Below are 13,313 nucleotides of genomic sequence, written 5' to 3' on the forward strand. Positions count from 1 at the left end.
GACTGTGTCTACTGTGAGATCCTATCTTTTTAGGCTGAACAACTACTGAATTCTTGGCCCTTCCAAAGGGAGGCAAATTATAGCTGGTAACCCACCCTATAAATCACCTCTTAAGAGTTCTATATACATTATATTATTATTTTTTAGAGAAACAATATGAAGACAATCATGAATATATTCAGACTAAAAATTAATCTACTGTTTAATAATAATCTCAATCTTGACAGCAGAAGAGAAAATACAAATGCATATGAAAAATAAACATAAAAACAAAACCTGAAAATATTATGGATTTTCATGAAAACTATAGATTTTAAAATATGAAATAGTGATGTTATGCCATATATGATATGTAGTTTCCTAGAAAAATAGAAATAAATTAATTTTATTATTTAATTTTATGTTTAGGTATTTTTTCAAAAAACAAATTCAATATGTTACAAAGTATATTATTCAGGATTCTACAGAATTACAGAACTTGTGGGTAGTCTCTATACAGAGTACAGGACTTTGTTGATGACTTACAGTCTGTGGTTTAACTCCTCAACAATGGTCAGCAGCAGCTGTGACTAGAAGTCCAAGGATCTACCAGTTGCTTAGTCCCACAAGGCAAGCAGATGGAGACACAGAGGCTTCCTTCTTCCAACGTCCTTATGTAGGTCTCCAGGAGAGATTTGTCCCAGATTAAAGGTGTTTACCACCACTTCTGGATATGGGATTTCCTTTTTCCAAGATGATGTTGAACTAAGAGATCTCCTTGCCTTAGTGTCCTTAGGATTCATAGCCACTTTGCCTCATGGTCTCAGTGCCAAGATCCAGGTGAGAAACTTTTATCTCCTAGCCTCAAGATTGGAATCTCAGGTGAACCTTCTGATTCTGGATTTGGTTCATTCCAGATATAGCCAAATTGACAACCAGGAGTAGCTGTTAAACAAAGATATTTATATTTGGATTTTCCTAGCCTCATTGCTTATATTAGTCAAAATACCACTAGACCCTACATCCAATCACTGAGGAATGAATAAAAAAAGTCATAGGTCACCACTCACCTAAACTTCTATAGTGAGATCTCAACAAGTGTGTGTGGCCAGTGATTATTATCACACCATTCTCTTGTCATTTCCCACTTTGAGTTTGGCATAGTAGGCCTTGGGAGCAACTTTCCTCTCTGATGTGAGAAACCAGTGAGATCACAGATTGGCTGTCTCAGACATTATGGTTAATGGAAAGAGGAGGGGCACTGGTACAACAAATGTCTATGCCTTCTCCTGCCAATTAGGTACTTCAAACTACATGTGTTTCCTAAAGTCGAAGGAAGAGATACATTTTCATCATTTCCCCAAATTGGGTGGTGTGAGAGCTGGCACTTTTGCATTGATTCACTGACTGATAACTGGAAAAAAAATTTCCTTTTTCTTACATGACTGCTTGGCAATTGGCTCTTTATAATGTAGTAAATAAAAATCAGAACTTACAAAGGTGAACATCTGTTTTTCACGTGATTTTGACAGGTTTTTAAACATTTGTGGTTGTTGTTTTTCTCCACTAATTCTGTGAAACAAAGCAAAGCATAATGGCCAAATCTAGGACATTTTACTAAATCTGCCTTAAAGTCAGTCCAGCTAAATCAACCAAACACAGTTTTCTTCCAATGATTGCCCAAAGTATCAATTGATTGTCAACCGTTTCTGCTCCCCAAAACAAAAAACTGAGCAGTTTATCAGAACCCAGTTTTAATTGGTACCAAAGCCTGAAATCTTTAAAATTTCTGCATTTTTCCTTACCACATTTATGTCTTTTGAATTAAAGATGCTAAAAGTCCGAAAAACTCAATAAGCATTCTGTGATATCTCTTATGAACAAACCTCATGCAAACTTAAACTTTCAAAGGCTGACTTGAAAATGAGAGTAGGAAGAAGGCCCACTGAGAGCAAATCCTTTATAGAAACCCATAATGGAGCTGAGAATAGCTAAGCAGCCACCCTAAGAGCAGAGGGCTCCCAGGCCAGCAGGACTTGGCATTAGCCTGATTTCCTCCACTAACACCTCTATAAAAAGATTGTTACTAAGGGTAAAGGTGAGAGAAGGAAAGCCAGAGCCAGAAATATAAATACAAGCCGATGCAATGTCTTTCCGAGAGATCAGGTGCTTATATAATAGCTGTCGGGTATTTTAATAACCACTCTACTCCCGAAGCTGTAGACATGAATAATGTGAGGATAAGCAAATTAATGGACATATTCTGATTGTTCAACGTGATGTAAATGATTGACTAATGCTATTATTTTACGGAATTTTCTTACTTATCTATGAATCGTGATTAAGCATGTTTTATTGTCATTTTGTTTGACCTAGCCCTTGGTCTCCCTGGTTTATTTACCTCCATCCTATACCTTGAAATGGTAACTCACTAATCTCCCAAGTTGGAGCAAACATAATATATATTTTAACTACTATTTATATGCTTATCTACCTCCACTTCCCACATCTTTGCATGCCTCCTGGGTAGGGTAGCCTTTTAACATTAGAATGTCCATGAAACATGTTTGCATGGGCATGTTCTCCACCTTATATTTTTGAAGACAACCTCTCACTGATCCTGAACAAGCTAACCAAGAGACTGTCAGGCCAACAAGCCCCAGGGATCATTCTTTATATACCTGACAGCAAATGAGCTTCCAACCTCTGACAGGAGAATATGTAAGGAAGGAAGGAGGTTTCTTGCACATAAAAGCAATTGCTTCAACATTTAAGAACTGCTCAGAGACAAGACGTTACTATCCCTAGTTTGCAGTCAAACATGGCTGCTATTTCAGTCCTGCCTTACACTTCCAGTCCTCCTGAGTTCTCTGAAACCATTCAGATATAACTCAGAAACCCCTCTCTCATATTCTGTGGTCCTAAATCCACAAGCATTAGCTCAGTTACCAATTCTTATGATCCTGTGACTGGAGTTAAGAAGATTGCTGCTTAGATGAAAGACTGTGAATAATATACTGATAAGGTACAGAGTGTGAATGGGAGGAAACAGGCTAGTGAGTATGGCTCCAGAGTCTATGTCACTATTAGCATTGTGTCATAACATAAGATCGGTTTATTACGATTAATTATTACTCATTGGAAAAGTTGCTAGATATGGGTGGGATCTCACCTTGAGTTGGAATTTTACATTCTTTCAAGTTACTATCACTTTACAGACAGCTAAAGAAACTAATCTGCATGCACTAAGCAATGAGGTTCTAAAGCTAGAGATATCAGAAAATCAACTCTTCCATCGGCTTGTGATAATATCTTAAGGCTTGCCTACTTTCATAAACAGGAAATACAGACCTGGGATATGTTGAACCAAAGTTGTTCACACCAAAGAAGTTATAGAAAGTTTCATTTTCCCGTGAGAATAAGTGATATCCTCAGTAGCCCATGAGCCCATATTGTCTGAAGAAAAGGAGTATTCATTTCCTGTGAACTGGCAATCAGACCAGTGATCAAATGGCCAGAATGTTGTAGTATAGAAAAGCTGATTATGTCAGCCTAGTGGAATTCATTGTTATCATTATTAATACACAAGAGCTGACAATGATATTGAGAATCTCTATGATATTTCCCCACTTGCCAGCACTTCACATTGATCACTTTTCTGTGCCCTTTTTCTACAGATATTGGCATTTCACATCTTCAGATCCTGACTCCACCATTTCTCTCTGAGAACTTGCAGAAGCTACCTGGCCTCTCCAATGATAGTGCATGTCCCATAAAATTGAACTAGCTACACTTTTGGTTTTGATTACATAGATGAAGTAAATCAACCTAAAAACAATAGGTAGAAAAAAAATCATTATGATTTTATTACAAAAATAGAAATTAATATAGCACTGTAAATTGCCCCGAATATATTGTTATAACCTTTATGAAATAATGTTTGCAAATAAGTAATTATTAGAATATAAGCATTTATAAGATATTACACATACTGAAAATGGAGTGACTATGTGTCATTTATAAATATCCTTAGAAAGCTGAATTGAGGTATAAAGGAAATAATTAGCAAAACAGCAATCACAATGTAGAATAATTTATTAGTTAATTATTTTATTTACTTACAACCTGAGTGAAGTCTCTTGCCTAGTCCCCTCTTATAGAGTTCTTCACCCACCTCCCCCTACATTCTGAAACAGCAGCCTCATCTCCTGTTATCACCCAATCCTGTAGCAACAATTCTCTACAGGATTGAGAGCATCCTCTCTGAGGCCAGGCAAAATAACCCTCTGCTACATATGTACCCTTGTTGAGGGGTGGTTAGACCAGCTCCTGTATGCTCTTTGGTTGGTGGTCCATCTCAGGGAGGTCCCAGGAGTATAGGTCAGTTTATACTGTTGGTCTTCCTATGGGGTTGACATCACCTTTAGTTTCTTCAATCCTTTCCCTAACTCTTTCATAGGGATCCCCAACATCAGTCCTATGCTTGACTATGAGCATCTGCATCTGTCTCAGTGAGGCGCTGGTACAGCCTCTCAGAGGACAGCCATGCTAGACTATTGTCTATAAGTACAATATAACTTCAGTAATACTGTCATGCTTTGATGCCTGCCTATAGGATGAATCCCAGGTTGGGCAGGTCACTGGTCAGCCATGCCATCATTCTCTTCTCCATTTTTGTCCCTATATTATTTTTAAGACAAGAAACAATTTTGTATTTGTAGGAGTGTTGATGTTCCCATCCCTCCACTGTAGGTGTAGATGAGTTTTACACATAAATTTTCTGAGAAAAAAAATTATTTCCTCAAACATGTCTAATTATAATTTTAATTCCCTAGTCTGTATTCCAAGATGCCATATATAAGGAAATAATAAGATTATATAAAGATGTACATATATGGTTGTGTGTGTGTGTGTGTGTGTGTGTGTGTGTGCATTTGAGTGCTTGGATGTATGTTGTGTGCAGTAAATATAAAAACACACACATACACACACACACACATATATATATATATATATATATATATATATATATACCATATATATACCATATATAAAACATTTCATGTTTTTATTACCCATAAAAGTTTTTAATATGAAAAATACAAGTAATTCACAATGCTAAAGATTAATTATTAGGAAATAAGTTTCCTTTGAATGAAAAACTGTCATGTGGCTTCTATTCTGCTCCAGAATTGCTTTATAGCATGAAAATAGAAATTTGAGTCACCTTGACCTCATGTAATAAGAGACAAATTATGCCAGAATCACAACTGCTCCATCTGTCTCCACAAGCCATTATAATCACAACTCTATTTAAATGTTTTGTGCCTTGGCAATCATTGCATTACAATGAAAAGAAACAACCAAAATAAATGAGATGTTGCTTTGTTCTGGCTGATTAAGTCATGATTCAAGGTAACATTCAGGTGACATTACAAGCTGTCAAAACAACAGTGTGCCTTATTTTAGGCATGGAAAAGGCGTGAAGAAAGTCCATTTCCCCATCCAATATAAGTGACAAGGTCAAGATGGGAATGCTCTTGTGTCTATAAAAATATATCACCATTTAAAGAATTCTATTATTGGCACAGTGGAAGCTGTATCTTAGAGAGGTCTCCATACTGTGGGTAATTATCACAATCCAGCATGTTAATTGCTTTTCGATTTCCAGAGTGTGCTTTCAATGTGTCTTGTTGAATATTGCAGGGATGCACATTCCCTTCTATTCAAGGTGGGCAGCCTTTCTCAAAAGGCCACATCATCTCTGACTATTGGCCAGGGAAGGAAGTATTACCTAATACTTTAAAGTTTTGAAGCACTAAAGTCAATAAACTTTATCTTTAAAAGTCTATATAATTCAGATTTATTCCAAAAAAGATCACATATTTCAAGTCTCTATTTTTCTTTTTAAATTGAAGTTTATTTTTTATTATTTTTTCAAATGAAGGTTTTATATTCATAAACACTCCCCACATACAATGTAGCAAGCATATCTTAACTTATGCAAAGTTAATTTTCTATGACTCTATCAAAATCTTGCAGTTATATTTTAGAGTTATAGCCTGTGAAAAAGAAAGTCCTGTGTTTTGTAATATCCCATTAAAATGACAGGGATTGTTTGGGCACATGGGTTCAAAAAGGTAAGAGTGCTACATAGTAGGGGGAAGGAAAACAAGCCAAAAGCCTCCTCAAACATAAACATCAAGCACAGAGAAAGAAATTATGCATTCATTCTCAACCAAAGTCCTTATTGATCAACATTATCCCTTCAATGCGGCCATATATTCTTTACATAATTTACATAATTAGTCACTTCAACTAGGGACAGAATGTTCAAACATCTATGATTAAGGGACAGTCAATCAAGACATTGGATTTCACTTCCTGACTTCAACAGGATTGTGGATGCATCATAGTGCAAATTGTATTTAGTCCAAATTTAAAAGTACTCAAATCTCTCACAGTCTCAACCACGTTTGAAATTCTATTGTCCAACCACTTTTTCAAGATAATCTTAATTAAAACACCTTTTTAAAAAGTGCATGAATTTCATAAAGTCATTGTTTCTAATAGCTGAATGGGAAAATGGATGAATCTAGAGAATATCATCCTGAGTGAGGTAACCCAGTCACAAAATAACAGACATAAAACAGTCACTGGTAATTGAATACTAGCCCCAGAAAACTCTGAATACTCCAGAAACAAGTCACAGGCCATATAGAGCTCAAGAAACAAAATAAGACAACAACAACAACATAAAGAGGCCAAAAACGTGAAATCCTCAGCCCTTCTTAGAAAAAAATAAGTGTATAGCACCCTCTCAGTGTGTGGTACAACCAGATAGACCTTAAATTTGTTATTAAAAGTAAATTTGCAAATTTTTATAGCTCTATAAAGAATTGAGTTGAAATTAAAATAAAAATTAGATATTTTATCTACTCCCAACCACCTGCTTCTACCTCATCACTCTGGCATACCCCTACACTGGAGAAAGGACCATTCACAGAACCAAAGCATTTTCTTTCTATTGATGCCAAGCAATGCCATCCTCTGCTACACATGTGGCTAGAGCTAAGGGTCTCTTCCTGTGTAGTCATTGGTTAATGTTTTAGACCCTGGGATTTCTGGGATGTTTGGCTGATTGATATCACTGTTCTTCCCATGTGTCCCCATGATCAGTCCATTGGTTGGGTTCAAGCATCCTCATTTGTATCAGTATGTCTCTGGCAGGACCTCTGAGAAGACATCCATATCAGAATCCTGTCAGCAAGCAATTCCTAGAAACAGTGCTAGTGATTGAATTTAGTGGCTGCAGCATATGCGATGGATCCCCAAGTGGAACAGTCTCTTGATAACCTATTCTTCAGTCCCTGTTCCACTTTTTGCAACTGTATTTTCTTCTGTGAGTGTTTTGTTCTCACTTCTAAGAAGGACTGAAGCCTCCATTTTGGTCTTCCTTTTTTAAATTATTGATGGGGACTGCATTGAATCTGTAGATTGCTTTTGGCAAGATGACATAGATTAAGATGGTTGGAGCTAACCATCAGCCTGAGCACAGGGAGCCCATGGATGATTTAGATAAAAGACTAAAGGAACTGAAGAGGTTTTGAACCTCATAATCAGAATAATATCAACTAACACCATACATGAGCTCCCAGGGACTAAACCATGCACCAAAGAGTACACATGGCTCCAGTTACATACATTGCAGAGGGTAGCCTTATTTGGTATCAATAAGAGAAGACCCACTTGGTTCTGTTAAGGCTTATTTCCACAGTGCAGGGGAATGCCAGTGAGGTAGGAGTGCATGGTTGGGATGGGGAGCATCTTCATTGAGGCAGTGGGAGGGGCGATGGAAGAAGGGAGAAATATCAAAGGGATAACATTTGAAATGTAAATATATAAATTGGCCACTAAAATTATTAACATTATTAAGAACAAAAAGAAAATATGTCGTCTGCTCTTGCTCTCTTCTCTCCTTCCCTTGCCTCTCATTTTCCCTGTCCCTCCCTCCCCCATCTCCCTCCCCGTGTCCATGGCTGGCCTCTACTCCTCTCTTCTCTGTCTCTTCTCTCTCTCTGCCTCTACTACCCTCTTAACTCCCCCATGACTTGAATAAACTCTGTTCCATACTATAAAAAAAAAAAGAAAGAAAATATGTCATGTTTTGCCAGTCTATCACTGCATCCTTTAAAAATATTCCCAGAGTTCAGTATTATGACAGTATTAGGACAGCATAGTTAGGAAGAAGTGTCAAGGGGACCAATAGAAATCCAGTGGTCCTAGTCTCCCCCAGATAATCATGTGATGTCAAAGTGCTTATGCTGATATATTAACTGCCAATCTAAAAGGAAGAGAATGGAGAATATTTGTGAAACTAAAATGTTGTTTAGGGCAAAGCTGGCACCAATTTATTTGGTCCCCTCATACAAGAAGTCCCAGAGATCATCTTCAGCTATCTCCTTGTGAAAAGAAAGCTCAAAGTAGGCATCTTAGGGCCCAGTAGTATGCCATTAATTTTGCCAGGAGGCACCTTGATCTTATAAGCATCAGGCACTAGCACTGTGTGTTAAATATTCTAGCTGTTTATGCCAAGTCCAGTCCATGCTGAAAAAATAAGAGCCATTCCCACTGGTGAGGGTGAAAGGATTCCTTATGTTATACTTACTTATTGTGATGTAAATTTATCATGCGTGATCTTTTGATATTTGTAAGGAAAGGCGGACTGTGTTTTTAGGAGTTCTAAAGTAGTATTAAGTCTTCAAGACATGAGAGTTTTTCTGATCCCATTGTATTCAGTGTAGGAGAGGTGCAGTCTTTGCACAGCCTGGCTCTAATGTTCTTCCATGGCCTTGCTGCCTCCTGAGCATTGCTAATCATAGCCTGGAGTTTTAGAGGCTGGTTGGTTGAATGACCTGGTTCAATTCCGCAAACAAACACATGGAAATGGCTCAGTGATTCCATGTGCTTTAAAATCACATGGAATCAGAACAGTTTACCTTTAAGAACCCTGATTTCAGTGATTTTACTAAACATTAGATTGCAGGATGCTATTTTTGGGCTTTTTACTGTTTTCCCTGTTTTCTTTTTCTTCCTCTCTGAAATATATATATATATATATATATATATATATATATATATATATGTGTGTGTGTGTGTGTGTGTGTGTGTGTGTGTGTATGTATATATAAATACACACATACATACATACACACACATATATATGCATATATATGTATTTTTATTTATTTTAAAATATTAATACAGTCTCTGAACTTTAAAGTGTTTTCTTTTTGCTCTGAATTATTATATTTTATTTCAAAATATTTGCTGTATGTTTCTAATTGTCTAAAAATTTCATGTTATTTTTCTGATGAAGAAGATAAGTTGGGAGTGGATATAGTGTGGAGAGAATTATGGGGATGTGCGATGAGTGACCAGATAGGAATCTGTGGCTGCAATATATTGTATTATGAAACTATCACTATGCACACACACACACACACACACACACACACACACACACACACACACACATACACACACATATACACATATATATTCCTAAATAAAAAGGAAGTTATTTGCTATTACATGAAACTTATATAAGTATAACTTATCTAATACAATAAAATATCCAGTTGATATTTTCTTAAATTTATTTGTTTATTCATTCATTTATTTATTTGTGTTTGTGTTTGTGTGTGTGCGTGTGTGTGTGTGTTGTGTGTTCACTACTTTGTGTGTGGAGGCTGGAGGAAAACTTATAAGAGCTGGTTCTTTTTATTCATTTTGTGGATCCCAGAGGCTGAATTCAAACCATCAAGTTTATAATGAGGTGCCTTTAATTACTGAGCAATTTCTTTGGCCCCACTTAATCTTATGTTTATATGTCAACCAATAAAACTACAACTTACTGTATGAAGTGATTTGAAACCTCCATTTTTTAAATGATAATGGACTCTAATATGGGTTTGCCACCTTGAAGTACTATTACATCATTAGCATGCATTCAACTGCCAATGACAATAATGTGCTTAGTGCAAAAGAACCACACAGCTTAATTGGCAAATGCTTGAATAGAATTAGAATTTGTGATCATTATAAATGTATTTAAAATACTTATCACTTCACATTTTGTACAGATTCAATTTTATAGCCTGAATTATGTGACTTTCAAAAACTTGCTTATTCAGTTTCAAGTACTAAAATATCAAGCTGCACAATCCAGATGTGGCAAAGAGGTGATCAAAGGTATTATAGTGTAACATTGGTAGTTACTGATATCTTTGAAGATAGAAAGGAATTATTTATAGTCCCACAGAAACTGAGTGGATTTTTTTTTATGTTATAGTGAACACTAAATATCTGTTATGGTTTTATATCATTATGGTAGAATTTATCTTATATAACAGATATTTGTCATATGATTCAGCAATAACCTTAAGACAAATTAGCAACCTTTGGAATATATTTGATAAAATGTGAGCAAATTTACAAATACATACATGATTAAAACTAATCAAACTTTTCTATACTGGTAAGGATAACAAAAAGGTGCTTAGTCTGCAAATACTCTGTTGACTGCAATCTTCATCAGTATCATTGAATAAAAACTGGGTGTAAAGATTATAATACCTTTATCACTGTTTGAAAACTTGTTTCCAGTATATGTAAGACAGTAATTTAGTAAGTTATTCTTGAATCATGCATACTAATTTTTACACACTCTATGACTTTTAGAACATAAGGCCAATGACAGGAAGCAACTTTGAACGAACATTTTGTATTGCGTAAATTACTGTAGTTCTCTCTTCTCTGTTCTGTTCTATTGTCTACTAGATTTTGCAACAAGTTTGCACATTTTTAGGTGTGAAAGCAGGAACAGAGCAAGTAATAACTTTGTTTTCTCAGTTTCATATGGTTTCAAGTCTGTCTCCCTAGGGCTATGGCAGGAACACTATTAGAGACACTGGCCCCCATTTGCTTTACTGTAACACTTGCTTCTCCAATTTTCTCAAGGCCAGAAGAGTTGTTGCTTTGCACTGAGCCTTTGACATTAGAAAAAAACTATATGGTTATTTAGCAACATCTTCGCAAATCGTTTAATAAGCAACATAATGGAAAATGTAATATGTTCATATTTACTAACTTCTACATGCATATCACCAGTAATACTTCACCCTCATCTCTAAATTTATATACTATGTTATACATATAACCTTTCTGTATATGTTTACACAAGGTTCATTGTTTTGAAAATGTGCAACAAATATTTACTTTCTTTTTTTTCTTAACAGTTGTGTTCCAATTTATTTAAAAAAAATTGTGATTGCATCTACATTCTAGAAAGAATTCTTTAAGATTCCTGTTGCTGAAAAGATTTTACTTGCTTTCTGTCCATCCTTACTCCCATCACCCCTAGAGTAATTATAGTCACAAGCAACAGAGAACAGACTTTGGAAAAAAATTAAATGTAATCACAGCCTTGCTTCTCTGTAAGACATACTGTGAAACCTCTTGTCATCACAATTTTCATCATCCTAAATATGTTTCCCTTAACTCATTTATATGCTTTGGAAAATATCATTAATGATATCATTATCAATTTAAGTAAATACACTGGTCTTTATTTGTTTTGATCTTTATGAAGTTTTCAAAGCTGTTAATCAAGAAGGCAGCACTCCAGTAACCAGGATGCCGAGAAAGCCTATTTCTAGAAGACTTCAAAATATATGAACCCTAGAAGGCCAGTGAATGTGATGAGCTGATAAAGGCTCCTCTACTCTTCAACCCTGCTTTGAATAAATCCTGCTACAGTAGGATAGGGCTGTACAACAGTGGCAAGTATATTTGGATATGTTACTTGATGGCACAGGAAAATCTTTAAATGATGACATCATTTTTTTTTCTGCTAAGGATCGCAGTGGGGGAAGTATGAGTAGTTTATGATTGTTATTTTTTTAATATATAAAAGCTGTTATCTGGGTTTGGCAACATTTGTGGAGATGCAGCTGTGTACTCCAATCTTCATATGAATTATTTAACACCTAGAATCATTTTTCTGTTTTTATGAACGATAAAGTAAATATACCCATGTGAAAATAAAATAAAACACTGGGGGGGGGGATCACTATGACTGTACAAGGTTTTTAAAAGATTCTCAGGAAAAAAGACTGAGAAATCAATGTGTATGTTCATTTTCTACTTGCACTAATGATTTCATTTTTCTTCCTTTTATAATCCTTATATCCGGTGACATCTAAAGCATTTGTTTAACAGACCATGTAGGTCATGAAAATGCACATAGGTAGATTTCACATTTCATGGTTTACAGATATCAAATTAAATTTTGCTCTCTGGAATTTTATAAAGACTTAATTGTGTCATGATCTCTTTTTCTGGAAGCTGATTTATAAGTTGATATTCTACTGAGAACATACATACAGTATTTTTAGGGAAGCTGTCTGGTGAAAGGGCATGTGAAGTTTTGCTGGAGTAGATGCTTGTGAGGACATAAGGATTAGAAAAGGTGTAAGTACAACCCAATAGAGAGTAGATGACACTATTTTGCCTTACTGGTCTTCCTTGAGCTCCACTAATGCTAGTCTTTGCTGCCAACACTATTGCATTGGCTCACCTTGCTTTCTTAGCTGATCTTTCCTTGGTGTGACTTTGTAGGGAGAAATTCACCAAAGAACTTCTGGTGGTGTTCTGGCTGTTTCTTGCCAGTTCAGCAGACTTTGTGCTGATAGGTAGAGACACATGGTTTCTTTTGGTCCCAGCTGTTGGTGATTCATGTTTCCTGTTTTGCTTGTGGACTGTACTGCTGCCAGTGAAGACTGCAGTCAGGCCAAGGGACAACTTCTCCAAAAGTCCACTTTCCCTTTGTTCTATTAATTAACCTTCTTCATCCCCTATCTTTGGTTTGCAGGTTATAATAGAGGTTGAATTAGTTAAGAACTTTTATGAAAATATGTTGTAAATATAAAAGTCTATATGACAAAATGTCCTTCCCATATACTGGCTAGTTCTCTCTTTATCGATGTCTAGCTTGTTATTGTTTCTGCCTTTTTTATAAAACCATCCTTCTTAAATTGCCATACCATCTCTTTCTGTGTTCTGCTCTAAAGCAGTCTCTCTTGCTTGTGTTGTTCTCGTGAGAGCTCAGCTTATCCTGTCTCTGACTCATTCTCTCAAATCTTTTCATAATTCATCACTTTTTCTGCCTTTGAATTGGACATCACTTTGAAACATGGCTGCTTCCTTCTTCAAACTAGTCTTCTCTTCATTGTTAGGGATTCTGGATGTATACTAAGAGTGTGTCTGTATTT

This window comes from Micromys minutus (genome assembly GCF_963924665.1).
Source record: "Micromys minutus genome assembly, chromosome: 20".
Lineage (NCBI taxonomy): Eukaryota > Metazoa > Chordata > Mammalia > Rodentia > Muridae > Micromys > Micromys minutus.